Consider the following 24,202-nt stretch of genomic DNA (forward strand, 5'->3'; position numbering starts at 1 on the left):
GCAGGACTGTAGACAGCGGACAGACATTCAGCTAGATTCACTTTGCGATAATGATTTAAGATTTTCTCCTGCAAAAATAAAGCAGGATCTTTGTCCAATGTGCTTAAATGATCATATTGGAGGAAATTAGTCCTCCATCATCCATCTAAACCCGCAGTAATCCCTCTGAAAAAACTCCAGCTTTGTTTCACTCTTGAATCCAAGAGCTCCTAATTCAACAAATCTGTGGCACGTTTCCTGATTCAGTAGGTCCAATAGCCATCCTGTAAATTATTAAAAGTGACAAATATGAAACGGTGAAGTGAATCTCCAGTTCCTGAAGGAAATGTTTCCTTGCTTAGACACTCTTTTTTTCTTGCACAGATAGATTTTCACACATTTAACAGATGGGATGAGCAGGAAACAGACACATTCTTCATTTGTGACCGGCCAGCCCTCCTCTTGGACTGAAATGAAAGCAAGCTGCTGCCGGAGAACGTGTGATTTCAGAGGTAGTCGACTCCAGAATGTGAATGTAAAACTGTCCTGGGAGCTCAGCTGGGGAGGCAGGCAGCACGCCACCATACGGACGCAGCCTCCACAGTTTAATCTTAATGTGATTAGAGGAGGATAAAGCAAGTATCAGCTTAAATCTTTTAAGTGAGTCTGTGAAGCCGGTTAAGATACACAGTTTATGGTTTGTTGGGAGCTCTAAAAAGATGATCGCGTTGGGAGGTCCTGTCATGGAGACATTCTTCAAGGATGCCACAATAACAGGTTACTGAGCGCTTTACACAGTGACTGCAACACTGGGAGGTTTCTGTTGTTCACGCTGGCAGCTCAGCGCTGAGGGTGGCAACACTGAGCCATCAGTCTAGTCCACTGCTCCGGTCCACACTGGAGTATCTCAGCTGCTCCTGGATGGGCTGCTGTCAAGTATTTTGCAGACATCCAAGATCTCCAGAGGCAAAACCCTGCCGAGTTTGGTGATGTCCACAGCTATTATCTATCACCATCTAGGGGTTTCCACTCGGAATGGGCGTTCTGGGTGGTGGCTATGACAGTAAACATCTGTTCACATACAGTAATTAGTCGCTGTGACCTGTTTCTGTCATTTATGGCCATTTGAAAAAAAAATGTCTATTTTGAAAAAATGTAACCAAAACTGCTTAAAATTACACAAACACTACCATCCAGAGGTTTCGTGCTACTTAGAAATGTCCTTATTTTTGAGAAAAAATGTTTTTTTTAATGAAGATAACATTCAATTAATCAGAAATACAGTCTAGACATTGTTAATGTGATAAATGACTATTCTAGCTGGAAACAGCAGATTGTTAAAGGAAAACCTACGTAGGGGTACAGAGGAACATTTCCAGCAACCATCACTCCTGTGTTCTAATGCTACATTGTGTTAGCTAATGGTGTTGAAAGGCTAACTGATGATTAGAAAACCCTTGTGCAATTATGTTAGCTCATGAATAAAAGTGTGAGTTTTCATAGAAAACATGAAATTGTCTGGGCGACCCCAAACTTTTGAATTTTGAAATTTGTGATATAGTTTTGAAAAATAAGGCTTCAGTTCAATGTGATGCTGTGTAATAATTTAACACTATTATGGCTTCATGCAGGACTCCGGTTAGTGAACAACAAAGTGTTAAATGTGCTTTGACATCATCTTACACCTTCTTTAAGGAAAAAAACAAAACAACATCCAAACTGAGCTGCTGCCTCATGAGAAGAAACGAGGACCTCAAAAAGTCCAGCTGATGGACAATAAATCCTGATTAATGTAATGGCACAACACAGCTAAGTAGATTTGTCACTTTTCATTGCAGGATGGCTGAGTGTTGTAAACAAAGCTGCAAAACACAAAGACAACAAGTGGCTGTACTTCAGGGTGTCGTAATACAGAACAGAGCAGATGTACACGTTTGTCTGAAACAGTTCAAGTACGTGCTGAAGAGGTTCTGAGTATAGACTCAAAATCTGTCACCATTCATCAAATCAGATCTTCTCTTGAGCTTGAGAAGACCCCGGGGATCGGGTCTGAGGGCGGGCAGAAGGAATGAGAAAATGTGTGTGGAACCAAGTAAATAGGTCACACTGTGGCCCCTTTTTATTTAAGATCCACATGTGTTTCACATGTACTAAAGTGTGCTACACAGTCCATCAGACACAAACCGTCAGACGTTTGCGAGCCACTGCTACTGAAACTATTAACAAATGGCAGTTATGATTACAAGACAATCTGAGGAATGTCTGCAAACATGGAACAAAACACTTAAGCAACCATGTCTCCTACTTAATGTAGCAGCTCTGTGAAGCTGCAATTACACCAGCTGTGCTTTGACATGATGCCAGTGTCAACATGCTAACGTGCTAATAATCACAACATTAGCAGGCAAACTTTCTCTACTTCACCATAAACACAAAATATAGTTGAGACTGATGGAAGCTAATTGCTTCACAGTTATTTGGTCATAAAGAGTCTTGGACAAATTAAAACGAGAAGCAAAGAGATCACCAAAAACTTATTACAAGTCATCCCCAGGGGAGCATGAATATCTGTATTAAATTGCATGTGATTTACCAGGTGTTGACCCAAATCCACAAATGTCAGCCTCATGGTGACACTAAAAGAAAGGTCAGGGGATCCGGAAAATCATTAAATCATGAAGTTTGAACCAAATTTCATGGCAATACATCTAAAAGTTGAAGTATCATAAAAACAAAGCAAAAATGTCAACCTGATGGGGGTGCTATAGAAAAGGTCAGACCACCACTGTTGCTAGGATTAATAGTGTTGGGAACAAGAAAGTCTGACAGACAACTGCCACCCTAAGAGCTACACCTCTACATGTCTGTTCAATGTGTGGCTGTAAAGAGTAACCAAAATATGAGAAGGGTTAAATCACAACGCAGATTACACTAAGAAGACAGTTTGAGCTTCAAGAAAAGGTTCAAATCTGACCTGAAAGTTAAGTTTCCTTTAGAGATGTCTGTGAGGTAATGCACAAGAAGCAGTCCAAGGCCACAAAATGTTGAAAATTGTTTAGTTTAAGCATTTTTTTTACAGCAAAAATACCATCTTCTCAATTAACCTCATTATAGTAAATGGATTGTCTTTCAGTACTGGTTAGTTTGAACAGCAGCTGTGTTTACATCATATGTTTTTGAATTATCGCATTAGAAAAAGTTCATGGAAAAGGAAAAATCTTAAGAAAAAAACACTCCCAAATTATCCAAAAAGTTTTGTGCTCACTCCATATGATTTTCACTTTTTCAAAAAAAAGCAAATTTTGCTTGACGGGGGGTTTTCGAATACGTTCAGACATAGCAAACATTTAACTTCGGACAGCATGAAACATGACCGATACCAGCTGACATGACAGAACAATTCCAACTCTCTCAACTGAAAACATTTTGAAAAGACTGCTCATTTTTCAGTTGTAGAACTTCTGTTTCTTCCTTTTTCTTCCTTGAGCTTATTTGGGGCTTCTTTTCCTGGCTTCCTCTACTCTGTTTATTACAGCTCATGTAGCCTACACCGCCACCTACTGACGACACTACACAGTATATTCACTCCAAAGCAGTTAATCAAAACAAGCCTGACTCCAATTTTCTTTGTGTGATTTCATCAATATGGTTCATATTCACTTGGCACTTATATGGAAACACGGCTACAGTGTGATTGTGTCACTTTTCAAGCAAAAATGGCATAATTTCTCAGTCCCAGAGGGATTTTTCCCAAGTTTTGCAATTCTGTAAGACAATACAATTACTATCTTAGTGTTTTGAGCTGGGTTTGGACAGAAGAAGCATCCTGAAGATGTCAACTCTGAAAATATTTATGATAAATTCTGATAAAAATAAACAGCAGATGAGTCAGTAACATAAACAAGCTATATAATACAACTTTTCCCTTGGGCTAAAGCTCATTAAATTCACATTTCTTTCAATTGAATTTTTGAGATACTCTATCTGAAGACGAGACTGCTTGGGATTCTTTTGTGGATTGATTTCTGTTGTGCACTGAGATAAATTTATTTTCCTGCTTTGATAAATTTATTTTCCTGCTTTGATAAATTTATTTTCCTGCTTTGAGAGCCTACCCTGCTAGTTCATAGAGTGAACTTTCTTCCTACAAATTACAGCAGATCCATCCAGTCCTTACAGCTGTGTGGACATGCTACTCGGTCTAGTAGTCTGTAATCTGGAAAAAAGAAAGTGTCTGCCGTGTGACCTGCAGACAAGACTGTAATCATAGAGCTTTTGGGTTCACAGTTAACTGTTCACCTCAAATGAACCATTATATCAGTAAATGCAGCAGTTTTTTTTCCCAAACATGAATGCATTACAGACAAAAAAGACTTCACAATTGGTCTTCTCCGTGTTTGTGTACATATGCGTTTCTGCCCTGCATCTAACATGGATGATATCATTGTACAATTCTAATGAGTTAACTAGAGAGTTTCATTTTGATCGTATTGCCAAAGAAGACAATCAGTGTACAGTGAAGGAGTCAGTGAGTCACTCACTTTGTGTATGTTTGCATCTAGACATCTGTGATATCATGATTTAGATAATGTTTAATTATGAAGGCATGAAATTACTGAGTCTTGCTGCTGAGATGAAGTCCAGCATGTGTACTCTTAGATCTTTTCTAGTCAAGGAATCCTAAACTGAGGAAGTCAGACTGCAGTCATGGTTGTTGTGTTCATATTCTGTACTGTACAAGTAGATGGAAATATTAAACACCCTTTAAATAGTGTACCATGTTTAAAAATGTCCTTCAGACACACTGGCAAACTAAGGAGATGAACTAAATGTCTCTGTTTCAGCCAGAATAATGATGACAATAGTGACTCACTGCAGCTTGGATCTCATTTAACAGTGGTGTGACATTTAAGTCTTGACTGCATCAGTCATGATTCCAGTTTGTCGTGTCAAACAGGGTGGATTTGGTGTTTTTTTTATTAGTAATAATTTACATCATTCTGTTGACATCAGATTTGTCACTTTGACCTCTAACAGCCTGTTTACCAGTGTCATACAGGCTCTACAGTACAGTACTCCTGTGCCATCATCACACTGAGCTGCCTGACAGAATAAAAGAACCAGATTCTTAAAACCTTCATAACAGGCTGAAGTGATGAGATTCATCTAGCTACTAACCATCCTCTTCCTAAAATCCTGCCAACTGTGTTTTCACTGGCCTGACCTAAGAATATTCATGGAAATAGTTTGGTTCACCACCGTTCTTCTATTTGTAGCATTTGTTACTGTTGATGGATGTTATGTAGACTGAAAATATAGTTTGTGATACGGAAATGTTAACTTCATAGTACAGACCAACTAATAACAAGCCACATTTGTGATTGTGGATTGTGCGATTACTTGACTGAACAATTAAATATTGGTACCTATGAAATGCTGTCCTTTGAACAAATTATTACTCCACCAAGAAACACAGTCGCGGTACGTGACGATTGGAGTATGTTTGTCTGTCTGTTTGTCTGCTAGCAACATTACTCAAAAACGGAACAATGGATTTGGATGAATTTTTTCGGAAAGGTCAGAAATGATACAAGGACCACCTGATTAGATTCTGGCAGTGATGTGGCTTCTAGACTGGATCCACAGATTTGTTAAAGATTTCTGTATTGTTGCTAGATGGTCACACGGCGTCACTGCAACTATGACAACAAATGAACACTACATCAGCTGCCTGCTGACAATCCCATGATTGCAATTGTACTACAAATTGACCGCTGCGGACTTATCTGTTGGAAATCATACAACGACTGAGCAGCCTTGGTGGAGTACTGTGCTCTGAGTGCTTTTCTTGTTATTAATTTTATCATTGTACATTATCAGCAAACTGTTGCATCAAAGATGTCGTCTACTCAGCCACCAGACAGCAGCAACCCTCTGACCCCACACGGAGACCCAGATATTAAAAGTAACTCAAGATAAACTGATAGCCGCTCAAGTGGAGCTCAGCTAACCACATCCAGCGCAGACATGTGGACATTTATCAGCAAGGAAACAAAGCTGCTGGTACCTGCATTGCTGGCATTAGTCATACTCTGCAAGCCAGTGTTCATATTTATGACATTAAGTGTCACAAATTTTAGCTGCCCATTTAACATAGTAAAAACAAGGAACAGCAAAAATGGATTCAAGTGTTATAAATGCAGAAATACAACAGTTATTCAAAAAATCTGATTGTTTTGTCCTTTTGTCATCTTTTTAACTTCAGTCACAGCCTCTGTGGATTTTGGTAGATGTAGCAAAACAAAGAGACAGTTCAAAAATCTCAAGATTCTTTGTCACAAGGCCTTGAAGATGTTGTCTGACATGCATGTTAGTTGACAGTTTAGTGACAGACAGTTGGTGGTGACATGAAGATGGAATAACTGACATAACTGGTTCTTCTTTCGGGCTTCCTGGGATTCTTTTCTTTGATCTGCGGCATCTTTTAGTCCTTTGTCGTCTTATTTCTCTCCCAACTGAACTGTGGCTTTGTCTTCTCCATTTTATGAATCTATAATGAATGCCTCTTGATTCTGGCATCAGTGACAGTTTTTGTGGTTTCTTTGACATCAGCGCACAAAAGCCACATTAAATCCACTTAAGCCAAAACACACAAACTTCCAGAGGAGGGGAAGAGTTTTTATAAACCTTGTAATTCAGATTGTTGCCATTTTCAAAACTTATCCACTAGCAAACATAATAAACAAGTCACAATCTAATACTGTACTGAACCATATCTGTTTATCTAGACTTTAGATTGTGAAGTTTTTCCAGAGAGGATCACCAGATTTATTATCAACAAACTGTCAGTAACTCGTAAACACAGCAGCAGCGATAAGCTTCCTCTTACGTGATCTCATTAGTTTTAATGACCCACTATAACTCTTGCAAACCTGTGACACTTGTAGGACAGTTGTAAGAAACTCCATCTGCTATTGGTTTGTTTTTAAGATCACAGCTCGTCAAGTGGCGGCAAATATCAGAAAAATGAATTTCAGTGGCCAGGAGGAATTGTTTAAAGTCCAGAATAACAGCAAGTTACTGGTACAAGCAGGTGATTTAACGGGAGAATAAATGAAATACTTTCAAATGACAAAATATTGTCAGCAAGTGGTCAGCTGGGGTAGACGTATGTGTCTAGAAACCTCCAAATGTTGTTTAACATCTCATTATGTTGATAAAGTTAACACTGGTCAGCTAAGTGACAATTAACATGCAGCAGGGATGAAAAAAGTACAGAGAAATGCACCCTCGTATGTGGCATTACATCCTCACTGTCAAACTAAAGGCCATGTGCAGACACTGAGCAGACCAGAGGTATCACAGCTCACACAAACATGAACTAATATGGCTCTGAAGGCACCACAAAGCCCTTACTAGTCACTTCTCAGGCCTGCCAGCAGATCTGCAGAGAGCTTCTGATCACAGTTACAGCTGAGAGTGGCTTCGACCAAAACCAGCGACCACATACAGATCTACTCCCTTTGTTTTCTCAATCGCAGCTCTAATGAGCTCTCTACAGATTAGAGGATCTGCACGTCCAGGCATTAGTTTAGGGATTACAGTGACACTGGTGAATGATCTGCACTAAATGTGACTCTTCATTAACAGCTGTGTTGAGTTAATCAACCGCAGGACTCAGTTTTCTTAATAAGTTCAGCAATCAGTCATCGCTGCTGAAAATATCATTGTAATTGAAATTATGGATTGTAGGACTGCTGCCACCTTTCATCAAACAGTGTTTTCTCATTTTTTGTGTTTTTTAACAGTGCAGTAATGCATATATCATTTAAGTATTGATCCTGTGTCCGAGCTAAGAAGAAGAAACTGCTGGATATGTATTCTTATAGTCATGATTTCTTTACCCCACGACCCTGGTGAGGATAAAGCGGTGTATAGAGAATGGATGGATGGATGATTTCTTTACCATCCTTTAGTTATTGTTATGAAAATATAAATTCATCTGGAGCCTCCAGTCCAACCTTTGCTTGAGATTAAATCAATTTAACCTCTGGGCAAGCGGTTCAACAGAGCCTCCTATATAACCACAAAGCAGTCATTTCGCTTTAACCCCAGTCTCTAAAAGTAATAATAATGGTAATAGTATACAGACAAAAAAAAAAGAACTTTAACAGCTTGGATCTGCTTACATCTGTGGTTCTGTTTCTATGTGGAAATCTTACAGATCCTGTGTTTTCATGTTGTGCAACTCTCTTTACTGGTGCATGACCAGAAGTTAGATATTCCGAGACTACAAAAGCCTACAGATCTCAACCATCAATTTACATTCAGGGCACAGTGGTGATCTACCAGGATCCATTATGTTCATAATCTGCTGTGTCCTGTGTGGTCAAAGAGGCCACATTTAATTTATATTCAGGTTACAACTCGAGCATTGAACACTGCTTAGAGTCCCAACTAAACATTTTCAGAGTTGATTATCCATCCATCCATCCATTGTCTATACACCACTTAATCCTCATTAGGGTCATAGGGGGCTGGAGCCTATCCCAGCAGATTTAGAGTGAAGGCAGGTAGACAGGGCTACATGCAATGACAATCGCACTCGCTTTCTCACCTACGGACAATTTAGAATCACCATTAACCTCAGTGTGTTTTTGGACTACAGGAGGAGGCCACAGTATGAGTTGACTAGTAGTTGGTAATTCAAGCCATTAGTCAAGTGGTTGTTACAGGTAAGCTAAAACCGGTAACATTGCTCTACACTAGAATTAATAATGAGTCTTTTCGAAAACAACAAGCATATGCACAAAGCAAGTCATTGCAAAATACCGTCAATGACAGCAGGCTCATGATTCTGAATGTGTATAAAAAAGCGGAAAATTTTGGTAACAACACTAATTATATAGTGCTTGTCAGGTTGACAAAGCACAGCTGCAGAGCATCTCTTCTTTTGTAAGTAATCACAGAAAATATGACCACATTTTAAAGGTTGTTGTGGTCGTTCTAAACCTGGAGGTGCAAAGAAAAAACTGTTAAGATGTGAAGATGAGATGGCTTCTCAGTTTTGCTTGTCAGAAGGGACTTGACCAGATTGCTACGTAAAACCTGACTAACCAATGGATGCTTAGTTCAGAAAGAGCAGCTGCCTCTCAGTCCACCATGTTTATTTGCTTTCTAGAGCCGCTTCTGCTGACTCTGAAATGTCTCAGCTGCCAGCAAAGCTCAGCAAGCGTTCTGCTGCTGGCTGACAGAGTGAACACAAGGAGCTTCATGCACTCTCAGCATCTGAGGAGTGAAAGAGCCACGGGATTATTTTAGTTTTGATTACAATGTTTTCACAACAATTGCAAAATTCCTAGACCAACAAACTAATTTATTAATCAAGAAAATAATTGACAGATTGACAAAAAAAGTACTGTTTGTTGAAGCTCTGATTAGCTGGTATTCTCTACTATGTTTTCAATAATTTTCTGACAGTCCACTTAATATTCTGTTGAGCTGTTTCAGTTTGAAACAAAGTGAACTAACGTCATCATCCCAGGAGCAGGAAGAACAGAAGAATGACTAATAGAAACAATATCTAATCATGTTAGATAAGGGATTACACGTCAAACTGTTGCTTAAACAACAGTGAAACTACGTATGTGATTATGCGTCAGGTGCTACAGGCGTCACAATCCAATTTAGCCTTCAGTTTTGTGAGTGCTTCATTCTCTCCTTTTGATCAGTTAATTTCCTGAGTTAATGGTCTTTTTCAGTTGGGAGAGAAATTATCGCTGTCAATTAAAACAGACAAAGAAATATAAAGCATGCATTGACTGCATTAGCAGTGTCTTTTGTCACTGCTGCACGCCTCAGTGATCCCAGTGAAGTCAGGATGTTCAGGGGTTATTAACCACATAGCGTTTTCTGAAAGCCGCAGAGAAAACTCAGAAGCAGATATCATCTTCTGCAGTCAGAGTCTTAAAATAAACTCATTACCTTTGATTGTATTTGCCATGATTACTTAACTATGAATAACCTCATTTTTTTGACAGTGGCAAAGCACAGTGTTTCTATGCTTCCCTTTGATGTACTTTTCTGAAAATCACAAGTGGATTATTCCAAACATTTGCACAACTTTATTGTTATAACAGTGAAGTTTGAAGACTTTCATAAGCTTTAAACTGCAGTGAACATGCAGTGCACAGTGTCCTAGAATAAATGAGTACAGTCCCAAATGATGAAAATCTACCAGTATGAAGCTGTGAATGTGTCAGTTCAGATATCATGTTGAGCACTTGTGTCTGCATTAGACTGTAATCCTCTCTGGGGTGTTGATGACATTCATGCAAACTCTGTTTTGTTTGGAACATTTCTATGGTACATTGGAGCTTATGGCTTTTAAATAACAGTCTGTTTGATGCGGACATTTTTTCTCATTTCCTATCTTGTCAATAATCCTTCTATCCCTCAGACTCATTTTTACCTTATGGGAAATCCCACATCTGCATCCCAAGCCCTGCTTCAAACCATACATACTGTGGAAAATCAGGAAAACCACTTCAGTTTAATGGGGACACAAGACATAGCTAAGCTCAGAGCACAAGCCTGTCTTCTGTAAATGATTACACATGTATGCTGCTAGTCTTTGTCAATTAGACACATTTCCAAATAAATATAACTAGAAAAGCACTCAGAGAGTGTAGCACTCTGCCAAGGCTGTTCATTCCCCCATATGGCACTGTCAGGTTTTTTTTCTCTCCGTTATTTATGATCAGAAATCACAGCAACATAGAATGTGTCCATTTAATATAAATGTACCTACAAACAAAATGTCCTTGCACTGAGCACAGGGGTGTGTTATGCATGAGTATGTTTTGTACAGAAACCGAATCACGTGACCTAAATATGTAGCGGGTGGCAGGAATTGATAGGACTCGAAAACACCCTCACAATTTACTCAGTTGTTCCTTGTATCATTTCTGATAAGTCTGCAGCGGTGGATTTGTAATAGGATCATAATCGCAAAAATACGACTGATGTGCAGCAAAAAATGCAGACTCTCCTTCAGCTAAAAATATTGCCAATGAAATGCAGGATTCATGCTTCCCTTTTGCATTGCCAAAACAAATTAGTGCTATTTAAATGTAGGAAATAGTGTTGGACTGAAGTGGAAGACTCAAATGAGATCTTTGCGGTCTTACCCTGTAATGTATTTTCATTTAAACTTCAAATGAGACCTCACTCGAAACCACATATTAAGAGGGGGAACAGAAAACCATGTGTAGTATTATCTCAGACATGAATGTAATTACAGTGGTGAACATCTTTCGGGTGGTCTAAAGAAATCATATTGAAAAGCTTCAGTTCATTAAGTCTGTACAGAGCTCTCTGCTTGATAGCGTGGCTCAAAAACACCAGTGTGCAGAAGCTGCCCTTCATAAGTCATAGGATGCAGCTGAGAAGAGCCTCAGATAAGTTATAACTGTGGTTCTGTGTGCTGAGGGGAGCTTCCAGCGGGAGCTCCCTGGTTTTCAGGCCGGCTTCATTCCATCCTGCTGACATCTCTCCACTGTGGGAGATGGCTGGTCTTCACAGAGGCTACTCAGTCTGGCCTTAGTTAGCTGCTACTCAGCGCTTTTATGCACACAGCTGCAGGAACTCTGCGGTCTCCACTTGGACGGAGACACATGGAAAATGTGTGGGAGCATGAAGTTGATTGTTCTCACTCCTGTGACGTCTTCCACAGCGAGAACTCTAGTTTTTCATATGTATGAAAAGCAGTCCCATAAAACGCCCTGTAGTAAGTCCACAAGATAGATTTAAAATGTGTGCTGAAACCCTTGCTATGTCTGAGGTTTTGTTTTTTTTTTTTTTTACATCTAACAAAGAGGTTTAAGCCAGTAAGAAGGGAAATCACCAGCACCAAAATGACAAAAAAAAAAAAAAAAGGAAAAAGAATAATTGTTTTTACCACTGTTGTAAATTATGGTTTCATTTACTCCAGCATGATGGACATTTTTCTCATCATATGATCACAAATTACAGGAAAAGGCATAGATTTCTGCCTGTTAAGGTAACACACCATTACCTTACTGTAGTGAACTGTCATCCCCTAAAGGACCATTTTGAGCCAGAAAAAAAAACTCTGTCTACTAATCCTGTAACTATGTCTTGGTAGATTCAGGCTGAGCATGGACCAAAAATTAAATAAGATCGAGGTACAGCTGTGTTTGCTGACCACCCAAATGAAACCATAAACCAAATGCACTTCACTGCTATCCAATTGCTAACTGCAAGTCATGCTGATGAACTCTGGAGCATCAATTTGTCTGGTTTATTTAGCTACCTGAGGCTCATGCTAATGCTATGCTAGGATTTTGTGCTAGTATGTTAACACAGGCTGTGAGCTGAGTGTGTGTCTCCAGAACTGCTGCTAACATTTAGGAGCAGCAAGACTCTGACTCCAACAACTTTCAAACTAAAGTCATGAAATGTTTCAGTGACACACTTCTTCACTACGAGGAGATAATTAGTAATGTAACAGGATATTTACTGTGGAAGTCTGCAACTCATCTGCTGTGTTTAATGCTTAGAATACCACTTTTAAGTGAAGTCAAATTCCGAAAGCAACCGAGGTGATTTTTGCACCCAACTTATAGTGGTTAGAAACTGTTTTATCAGCATATTAAAAAATATCCACTGTATTTTTGACCAACAATCAATTTTGGTTGTTAATGTGGTCAAAAGGAATTGTCTAAAAGTGCATCTCTAAAATCAGTCCACTCTGTGGAGTAAAACTTTTAAGCACTAATGTCCAACAACTGCAGCCCATTCAGTCAGTCTGTTTCTGTTTAATGTGCAGATGAACCGGCTGCTCATTGATAATGGTCGATACTGCCTCGGCTGTACAGAGGGCATAAAATGTACAACCGGCTTAAAATAAATACATCATGTAGCTACAGTATATTTCAAACCAGCTGTCAGGCAGCATTAGGCGGCACAGCACCCCATTTTTCTCTGCTGTTGCCTGGAAGGATGTCTGCAACTGATCGTTAACTTTTCAAGATCCTTTTATGTCTGATAAAAGGCGGCCTGTGATACATAACTGAAATGTTCCACCAGTCCAGAAAACGAAATTTGGATCGGGTGTGTGATTAACATGAGAAACCAAACCTGTGCACAATGTGGCAAACATTACATGAGATGATATGTTGCAGTCTACATCTGCAGGGAAGCCTTCGACCTCATACATCATCTGCACCACCAGCACAACACACAGTCACTACTGTACAAACACATACACTAAGGTCACCAGAGTTCTTGACAAAAAACAATCTACAAAGTAATTAAAAGGTTTGATCTGTTTGAGATTGCCTTCTCCACTGCGTTCAGGGACACAAGTTGAAAGTTTTTCATTTTTTCAAAAGTCAACCAGGTGAGCAGCAGATAAACTAAACAATTACCCTCAACATATCAGGTATTTATTATTTTGAAGTGCAGAACAGGCTGATTGCTGCCTTTTGTGATTTGTCTTCATTTAGTAGCTTTTCAGAGTGCCCCCGCTGCTCGCTTACTTGCTCAGAAATATTTAGTTAAGCAAATTTTTGGTCGCTACAGTGAAGTGGAAACAGCTAGAATATGTTAGGACAATCGAGCCCATTTACACGTCCACCAGACTTTTCCTGCTATTTGTTCTGATTGGTTCTCCACCACCTCCAGAGAAAATAAAAAATATATGGTTTCTAAATGTCTCACTATGTTTATTAGCTAGTGGCTAGCTTCACCTGATATTTGATGCTCGGCAGGTACAGTATGCTAAAGTTTAACAAATGTGTTCGCAGAGTGATAGGAGTCAACAAAAATATTAAAGCTGCAGGCCATAAAACCAAATCAATGAGCTAAAAGATGCTAAGGAAATGTTATTCTCACAACAGGGCATCAAACCAGCCTTAAAAAGCGGTAAGAACTTTCATTACCTGTTTTTGCCTGGAGTATAGTCCCACAGCACCTGCAATGTGCTTTTCTAATCAGGAAGCTATTTAGCACTGCCAGAAAGTGACAGATTAGTTTGGACAGGAAAGTCCACTGAAGGCATCCTATGCAATAAAGCCTCTGGAATAATTTCACAACACACATAATATTTACAAATTCACATCACTCACTCAATCGGGAAAAAAGAAAGTTTAGAAAAGATTTACTGAAACTGATCAAGGGAGCAAGTCTTAGTTCCTTAAGTTTCACTACATCCATAAACCATTGCTCTCATTTGTATTTTTATTAAGTTCTTTATTAGCTTCTTACTCAGGAACCCTAGTAGGCAAAATTGTCTCACTGTCTACTCGAAGTCACATCAGGATCTAAATTCAAGACGTATCAAAACTATCAACATTTTTTGCTCATGATTCCATTTGTAAAATATCTGGTTTGAAATCAACTAAATATTTACCACATGGTTGCATGTCATTGCAAGAGCAGTCGTCATCAGTAGGGCATCCCCATGCAGCTGCTCAGAGAGATAAACATCGGCTCTTCTTGTGATACTTTTACCAGAGGTTTACTGGTACAAAAGTTACTGAGGTCGATAGAAATCCCCCCAAAAACATACTGAGCTAAAAATTTATAAACACAGTAATACTGAATCGGGACAGTAGACAAAACATTTCAGCTTAAACCCGTCATCTTGTTGAATGTTTCTCTTTGCAGGGGGGATTTTTATCCTCAAGAACTATTTCATGAACGTGCCAAGTACCAAAATGAGAGACCTTTTATCATGTCCAGCCGACTGTCATCACCATGTGTCAGAAAAATGAGGTGAGATGAAGACGTCTCCAGTTTCCGAGTAATGATGACAGGTCAGCTCAAACACAAAAGTCCAAGAATTTATCAAGATGCAGCTGCTTTGTGCTTGAAACACAAAGATCTGCACACAGCCAGGAAGAGCAGAGCTGATGTCATGCTTATCAGGCTGCAGGAAAAGTTTGTGCAGCTCGAACTACTGGATAAACATGTCTAAGTTCAGTTAAACATCACTGTGCCAAGTGTCCCGTAATAAGATGGATTACTGGAAAGCAAATGGAATGTAATCAATAAACAGCTTTTAGATTAGATAGAAAAGAACTTAAAGGATCACATGCTTCCAATCTGTATAACCGTACTGACCATACAGATATTAAGAGTCACTGCATAAAAAAAAAAAAAAAAAAAAAAAAAAATCACTCTTCTTTAAATATTACCTGTGAAGAGATCCTTCCTTCCTTAAAGCAGTAGAGGGTAAATACAAGTGTCTTGTGCAAAAGTGTATTTTAAATTTTAACCAGAATCCTCTTTCAAAATGAAAGTGAGTATGTTTCAATGCTTAGACTACCAAACTATTTAGACTGAGAAAAAAGCTTGGCATGTTTTAATTCATAGGGATGTTTGATATTGGAAAAAAATGACAAAATTTTGTTTTTGTGATATACTTCAAAAAAAATAGAGAAACTTTGACCAGATTACTTTATTTGTGGTGGCTCTGTGTTGATTTAAATGGTCGGGCAAATAAGTTGTGATTCCTCATATAGTAGCAATAACAGAAAGACCCTGTTCCTGGTCCACACCTTCCTTTCTAACATGCAATCGCATTTCTTTTGGCAATCAAATCTTCCCTTTTAATGTTTTCTCCTGTTCCCCTCTCATTTTGCTGTGCACACAACAAAATCAGAGTTTGGTGAATGAAATTAAGAAAAAAAACCTCAATGTATTGAAGAACCCTTAAATTAAACTATAGTTTATCACACAGACGTCTCTTGTAGATTAGACATGGAAAATGAGAACCCTGCAAGCTTTCTTTTTACAAAAAAAAACAAAAACAAAACTTGCTTCATGATGTGTTTGAGCAAATTTGCTTTACTATACAAATAACTGCCTGTTGTGCATATGTACATTTAGATGTCAATACTGAAATGATATATTGTGGAGTTATCAGAAACTCCAGGATGTCCTACTACATCTGGTCACATTTTGAAGAATGGAAACCAACGTGCTTTCTGGCTTTTCTGACCCACAATCCCCTGCACAACAGAAGACCACTACGCTACTGTGCAGCCCCAGCGTGTACCAGTTCCCGCCAATATCCAGCAACTTCGCACAGCCATTGAAGAGGAGTGGACCCCCCCCCCATATAAAACAAAACTGCACATTTCAGAGTGGCCTGTTATTGTGGGCAGTCTAAGGCACACCTGTGCACTAATCATGGTGTCTAATCAGCATCTTGATACGGCACACCTGTGAGGTGGGATGGATTATCTCAGCAAAGGAGAAGAGCTCACTATCACAGATTTAGACAGATTTGTGAACAATATTTGAGAGAAATGGTGATATTGTGTATGTGGAAAAAGTTTTAGATCTTTGACTTCATCTCATAAAAAATGGGAGCAAAAACAAAAGTGTTGCATTTATATTTTTGTTGAGCGTAAATTCAGTATTCTTATGGAGCAAAAGGTGACTGTTGAATAACATGCAGTCTTAATAGGCTGAATTTTAATCACTTTTTCATAATTTTTCTATTGTGTTACAACAAACATGGAAAAAATGTAAATTAGGAGCATTGCTGAAAGTTTGGTTGCATTAAAATACTGTATATGTGAGCACAGAGGACAGGAGAGAAGCAAACAGATCATCAAATAGTGTTTGTGTGCTGCTGTCTGCAATGCAAACAAAAAGAAAAACAAACTAATCAGAATAAATGAAACTAAAATAAAAGATATTAATTCTTAGTAACTTCATTGGTGACTCTATTTTTTTTTTTTTTTTGTATTTTATGCCATCAAGTCAATTTGAACTTTGTCCAACACTAAGCACATGAATAACCAAGAACATTCCCATCTACCTCAACTATAGTTAATATGGTATTAAAAAACACTTCATGGCTCTATCCTTTAAAGAACCCAAACTTTGATGTTCCAGTTTCTAGATTTGTCAATGCCAAGTCAAGCTTTGCTGCAAGGAAGAAATCGCAGTCATCCACACAGAGTGAACATTCCATAGACTGAGAGCGTTATTTCTGCACACGACTGAAGCTCATCCAAATATGAAGTCAGATGTTTAGTGATTTAAAGTCCTTGTGAAAGAGATTTGTACCTCAGAAGTGTTAGCGGTTTAAATAAGGCAGCTAGAAGATGCACACAAATCTTTCAGCAAGAGGTGCTGGAAATGTAGCTGCTTTGCTCACATTTTGTCCAATTTGATCAAAAACATAATAAATCCTGTCAACATTGATGATGAATTATTTAAGCACACGTACTGGAGTCCACCAGCAATGTTTGTTTAAACTCTTGTTTTAATTGTTCCACTGTTTTACCTGCTTTGTATTATCAGAAAAATGCAATCTCACGGTTTAAGTTTAGCTTCTAGAAATGTGTATTTGAAGGTTTAGTTCAATCAAATGATTCAAACTAAATGTCGAAAATAATATAATATTTTCGAACCAGGCCACAGAGCATCAAATCAAATAAGGTTGGGAGACATTTATCAGATTTCTGCCTTAGGTGCAGGTGGGGGAAAAAAATAATGTTTGAGCTCCTCAAAGCCTTGAAATACTGAACTGAAAACTTCAAAAGCAACTTCCCGTCACAGAAGCAATGTCACACTTATTCTGGATAATCCACAGACGTCACTGTGAAAAGCTTCAGATGGTTTCTGGAATATGGGTGAAGAGCAAATCCCTCAGAGGGTGTGCTGTGATGATAACACACTGATTGTATAGCCAAACTAGAGTTATAATTATTCATCAGTAGAGCAAAATGCACCACAGTCTCATGCTTTACAAATGGAAGGTCTTTCTGCTCCTCTTGGTCCTTTATCGTTGTAAACTGAAGATGTGGACTTTGAATTGGTTGATCAGACAAAACAAGACTTTCAAAGACGTCACCTTGAGCTCCGCAAAGTTGTGACTGATTTGTTTTTTACCAATTCAGGCCTTTTTACAAAGCAATCAATATATAAATTATTCAAAAATGTAGTCTGATAATTATAAATAATAAATATCCATGTTAGTTGGAGAGCTAAAGGAGGCCTATACTGTGTGTTTTCTCGTGCTAGCTTTTCATTTTGACCTATTTTACTACATTACAAATAGGACATTATAATAAAAGAAGTATCACTAAGTTATTTGGTTCAACAGTCCTACAAAGCCAAAACTGTCATCTAGCTACATCTCATCATCATTCTGTTATAGTGGTAAAAGTGCTCTGGCTTGTTTGCAATTACAATCACAGCTGTCCAGGGCAGTGCTAAGCCCAGTTTGCAGAAATGGTGCCCCTGTAGAATAGTAACATGGGAAATGTTTTGGTGGAACATTTGTATGCAAGAGGACAAACACAGACGTTAACACAGTTAATTCACCAACAGAATCTAGCAGACCTGTCTCATGCACAATCCAAACCCACTTTCAGCATGAAGAGATAATGTAGTTTCCTAGCCTAGCCATGCTATACCCATGTTTCTGACGGCACGAGGGTCTAGGGAAGCTCGACAGGGAGGGAGGCGGGCTAAAAGGTTGTCTTTCAAATCCCTCTGCAGCAACTGGGTAGGTATACAACCAATCAACGCAACGAATAGGCTGACGTAGTTCCGAGAGCACCGGCGGATTGTGGCTAAGTCCCATTAGCTTCCCAACCAGCGGAGCCAACTGGTATATTAAGGATTTGCCATATCCCGTCGGCATAAGTCCAAATACGTCTTTCTTCTCAATGAAACACTTCAGTGCCGTCCTTTGTTTATCTTTCAAGTTGAATTTTAGCTTCAAATCTTTAAGGGCTGTGGCCAAAGCCGAGTCGAAAGATAACTGTTTATTGTGTGCTGGTTGTTTCTATCAGAATCGTCACGCCTCTGTCGTCACTTCGTTACGCCCGCCTTCTGACTCTACACTTCATGGTGATTGGTCCGGCCAGTTTTAGGAGAATCCAGCCTCGAGCCTTATGGAGGGTAACTAGACCCTCCCTGGCAGAGAATTAAATTTGTTGCTGTGGGTTGTCTAGCGCGGCTAGGCTAGTAGTTTCCCATAGTGAAGGGGATATTGAAAACAGTAACAGCAGGTAGTGGAAGGGAAGGAGCCAGAAATCACAGACTAAGGCATCAACATCTGCCAGTGTATGAAAAGGTTGGCCATGATGGGACGCCATTTATAGTCAAACTTGAACTGAAATCTACACATTAAACAGCTAAAACCTGACTTTATCCACATCTGATATTAATTTAATTCTATTTTACTTAAAGATGAGAGTCCAGACTGTGCAAACAGCTGTTTGAGGAGACCTTCCCAGACATCAGGTCAATGAGGTGAGGGAATCTCATGTCTGATGACTCAACGAGGAAGAGCCACTTACAGAAATGTCCCTTATTAAAGGCCCAGACTCAGCCAGACCCAAACCAACCAAAACAATCTGCCGCTGCCATGACGACTGCCTTCAGATGTGGCTGACAGTGGGAGGTGGAACATTTCCGTACGACTTACTCAGAGACGATGCTCACATGGCAAACGTGACACACGCTGCAGTCGACCTGAACTTTAAGGACACTCAGCTGTGAACTCACTGCATTTACATGATGACGAGTAAGAAGCTGCAAAGACTGCAGCTGCTCTTCAGATGAACTGATTAAAAACACATTTTTGTGCAATATTGAACTGATTTACGAGTAGCAACTATTTATTTACACATTTCCAACCAGAGATGCTGTTTAATTGTCATGTTCTCAAAATAACTACTGCTCAAGAGGGGTCAACTAGTCAGTGAGTCAATTAAATTACACTTTAAATCATTTATCAAGCAAAAAAAAAAAAAAGGCCTAATTGAGGGGATTTGTAGGTTGTTATTGTTTTAAGTTACTGTACACTAAATATATATTTGTGCTCTGGACTATTGAGCCTAAGAACAAGCAATTAGAAGACATTTAACTCTAACAACAAAAGCACTCAGAGTGCAGTACTCCGCCAAGGCTGCTTAATCGTTTGATCATTTCCAATGGCTGAAATCTTGAAAAAAAATTGTGGCAGAAATCACAGCAGCACAGGAAGTGACAATTTAATATAGATGTACCCACAAACAAAATGCCCTTGTACTGAGCACAGGCGTGTGTCATGCAAGTGTACGGTATGCATGGATACCGAATTGTATGACCTAAATATGGAGCGGGCGGAGGGAATTGATGGGACTCGGAAACACCACCACAATTTAATCAACTGTGCCTGGTATTATATCCGACAGATAAGTTCACAGTGTTGGATTTGTAGTAGGATCACAGTCATGTGATCATCAGCAGGCAGCTGACGTAGTGTTCACTTCTTGTCTTAGTTATAGTGATGCTGTGCTGCCATCTCGCAATCATAGGGAAATCCTTAACATATCCGTACATCCTGACTATAAGTTGCATCACTGTCAAAATCTAATTACTTGGTCCTTGTGTCATTTCTGACCTTCCCTGAAAATTTCATTCAAATCCTTGAATTCATTTTTGAGTAATGTTGCTAACAGACAGATAAACCAATGCAGATTGTCACATAACTCCACTGAGGCTCCACCTCCTTGGTAGAGTAGTTATTCTAAATGCTTGAATCATATGCCCCACAAGTACAATAACAAGTTGCCAATGTTTAGCAGTTGTGTTTTCATGTACAGCATAGAGTCTTATTTGTGAGTTGACACGTTCATCCAATTCACCAACTTCTTTAGTGTTGTAGATCGTTTAATATTTTCCACTCCTTGAACCAGTTAGTGTCTATTCAGTGCACTCTTACATTGGCCATCAAGTTTTCTCTAGGGAGCAAAACATTTATTTTCATGCCTTTCTCCATCATCTATGAAGTAACAATATCAAATTGTCAGTGTGAGGAATTAAAGTGTTTCCTGGTTGGAGTTCAGCAATAAAACCTCTCCTGCCTGTCTGATGGCAGCGCTGCTGACTAGCATCATGACAAACTGTCTGCTTTCACATTATTCCTGCTGCTGCCCCGAGGACAACTGACCCCAACAGTTTGCACTCCGACACCTTCTCAGGATTGCATTCAGCATCCGTTTTGTGTTTACCTCTAACTGCCATCCGTCTGCAGGAGAATGTGCCTCCTGTCTGTAAAACCATGGTGAGGAAAACAAACATCTCACACACAGAGCGATCGGGGGGAATCTCAGTGATGCAGGGAGGCTGAACAGAGGCAACGTCCATCTAAACCAGATGTGCCGACAAATCATCCAGCTGCCGTTTTCAGATACTCCTACACAATATAAGGAGTTACAGCTGTAGGCTGCTTTTGTCCATTTCTTATGATGCCAAGAACTAATAAAAATGCTGTGAAGTATTCTCTTTGTTTTCTATAATTATACTTTTGCTCACAAAATGGTCATTCACTGAGAAAATAACACAAAATGTAGGTGTGAAATAAATGCTGCAAAAACAGCTGAGAGATTTAAAATCCACTTTAAGGGAGCACTTTATAACACAGTGGTCTGTATTTGCAGCATCACTGGGTATCAGTTGTCCTCTGAGTCAATATCACATCCTATCTGGAAAAGTCAAACTACCCCCAGGCTATGGGATGCTTCATTCAAATGCCAAAACACAGTAGAAGGGTTAAATAATAGAGGTATTCATTCAGGTATTGGATGCAGCAGTGACCAAATGTACCCACCATTCACCCAAAACACCACAAGTAAAACAAATCTGAAAGTAATAAATTAGCACTTACAACACGAGATGTTTGGGCGACATTAGCTCAGGTCCAACTGTAGTCCTTTTGTAGAAGCTTCCATCAGCAGGACGACCAAAAAGCCAAGAACAGTCAGTTCCACAGCATCACACATGATCCCTCATCACAACAGGAAACATTTAATCCAGCTCTGCCTTGAGTAGAGTCTCTGAACAACACATATATATTTATCAGTAAACGGTGAATCTATCTTGAGCAGGACAAACTGGTGATGTTGGTTGGAGTTCCTCGGTGGGCAGCAGTAGCTGATATGTGCATGGGTCAGCTGGCTCCCTGCAGGAAGTCTGTAAAATGAAGAAGCCAAAATCAATAGTGGTAATAAGCCATCAAGTGAACAAAAGAGGTCAGCGCTTCCAGACAGAGAGAGATTAGAGCTGGCATGCTTGTCTGGCTGCAGCTCGGGACGCTTCTGTCCTGCACTCAGACGCAAGTTTTACTCCCAAAAATGTCTTTGTCTGTTGGATGTATTGTTTAGTCAAGTGACTAGACGAGTTTATTAAGTTCTAAGCAAATGTAATTGATTTTGCACGCTTTCAAATACACTTGGGACTTAAGTTCCACTCAACTAAATGACTAATCTAATTCTATTACAGGATTAGAAGATATTTTACTGCCTTGACAAGAGAATTTGAAATTCCCTTTAGTAGATCTGTTACTGTCAATACAATATTTATAATCTGTGCATGCTTCAAAAGAAGGAGTACTTTATTTTGAAATAATTTAAATTCTGATTTACAAAATCCTATTTGCTACTTGTAGGTACTTAAGCACATTTCAACAAAATAAAAAAATCCCAGTACTCCCTTTGTTTTGGGGTTTTTTTTAGTTTAAAGAGATCATTTTCATGTTTTAAATTTGTTATGTTTCATGTTATAACTACTGCCAAATTATTGTATTTTAACAAGAAACTAGCTCTCACAACATCACAAAGCATTTTTCTTATTCCGCAAACTCAGCAAACATCAAAACATGGAATAGTTTTTATTTATTTGTATTATTTTCTACATTGTAGAATAATACTTAATTTGTTTACAATATAATTCCATACGAGTTATTTTATAGCTTTGATGTCTTCCGTATTAAACTACAATGTAGAAAATAATCAAATAAAAACTATTAAATGAGAAGATGTGTCCAAACTTTTGACCGCTAGTGTACATAGATCTATGCATCTGTTATAGCAGTTCGACAACTTAGTATGAAAACATTTTTAATTATACACTTCTTTTGTGCAGTAGCAAATATATATATTGCACTTTTGTGTAGTTGTAAAATAATTTTTGATTTTTTTTTATAGTTCTTAGAGTAACCTGTTCCTGTTATAACAAGAAACCAAGTAGGTTTGTAGGTCAGTCGACCGATCTAAAAGATGTGTTTGTTTTAACAGATATTAAATCAATTAAAATAAATGTACCTCTGCAATAAATTTGGTTTGATTGATAAGATTTTCATTATGTAGCTTTAATTCTGACTCAACCACAGAAACTGCTGGCTAAAGGTGAATCAATGATACAAGTGAAAAGTTAGTCGCCAAGTTTTTTTTTTTTTTAAAGAAAAAGAAAGTCTAAAAAGAAAGAAAAGATCAAGCTGTGAGAAACATTTTACACCGCTTGACCTTTTGTGCTAAACTCACACCTGTGTTTGTGTAGAGGAGACAGTGAAATATATGTACATGGTGCCCCGCATTAAATCTTTCATAATTCTTTCTGCTGTCTTTCATCCTTAGGTTGTTTAGAAGCAGTTCCTGGAAATCTAACCACTGATTTACGCTGGTCAAACAAAAGGCGCTGTGAAGTCCTTCTCTTGTTTGACTGTGCTAACACTTATGGAATTTCCAGGACCAACATAAAAAGCTCCATGTTTCATTGTAAATGTTGGATGTTATTCCACCTCAGGGGTCGTCTGGAGACAACGAGCGGATGAGTAAATCAGGACTTTACCAGTTTTCCTTTTCTCGTGAACCCCAACGATGCTAAATGTTACCTCAGAGTACAATATGTTGATTTCATGGTCCTGGAAGGAACACTTGGCCACTTTTCAACTTTATTTCCATCCGTTAGTCATAAGACATAAGACATAAGAGCGTTACGCCCACCAGACTTCCCAGTGATTCCTCCATCACTGCAGCAAATACTGGGGAGTTCAAGGATGGAACAACGATCACATTTTACATAACATGAAAACATGCAAACTAGTAAACATGCTAAGAGCTTTCACTGCTAAAATCATTGAGGGATTAGTTGATCAATCAATTAATCTCCATAACAGTCATTTGTGAAGAAAAATTTAGGATGGTTCACCTTTGCAGATGTCAGGATTTTCAATTTTTCTGTGTTTCTTTTCTAAGTTCACAGTAGACTGATGTTCTAATGTTATACTGTAATTTGGACAAAATGCCAAATAAACGCAGATCATATCAGCCCTGCTTCAGCAGAAATAACTACAGGTCGATATGTGCGATTTCAAACACATTTCTGATTAACAATAAAGCGCATT

At 38.8% G+C, this 24,202-nt stretch overlaps 1 protein-coding gene across 1 annotated transcript in view; it reads right to left on the reverse strand.

Moving 5' to 3' along the window:
- The window catches only part of tnca (tenascin Ca), a 68,523-nt gene extending 46,651 nt beyond the window's left edge, over window positions 1-21,872 (reverse strand). Inside the window, exon 1 of the mRNA XM_051938665.1 lies at window positions 21,686-21,872. The gene's annotated coding sequence lies outside the window, so the exon portion shown is untranslated. The remainder of the gene's footprint in view (window positions 1-21,685) is intronic.
- Window positions 21,873-24,202: the final 2,330 nt, after the last annotated feature.

The sequence above is a fragment of the Acanthochromis polyacanthus genome, chromosome 18 (assembly GCF_021347895.1).
Source record: "Acanthochromis polyacanthus isolate Apoly-LR-REF ecotype Palm Island chromosome 18, KAUST_Apoly_ChrSc, whole genome shotgun sequence".
Classification (NCBI taxonomy): domain Eukaryota; kingdom Metazoa; phylum Chordata; class Actinopteri; family Pomacentridae; genus Acanthochromis; species Acanthochromis polyacanthus.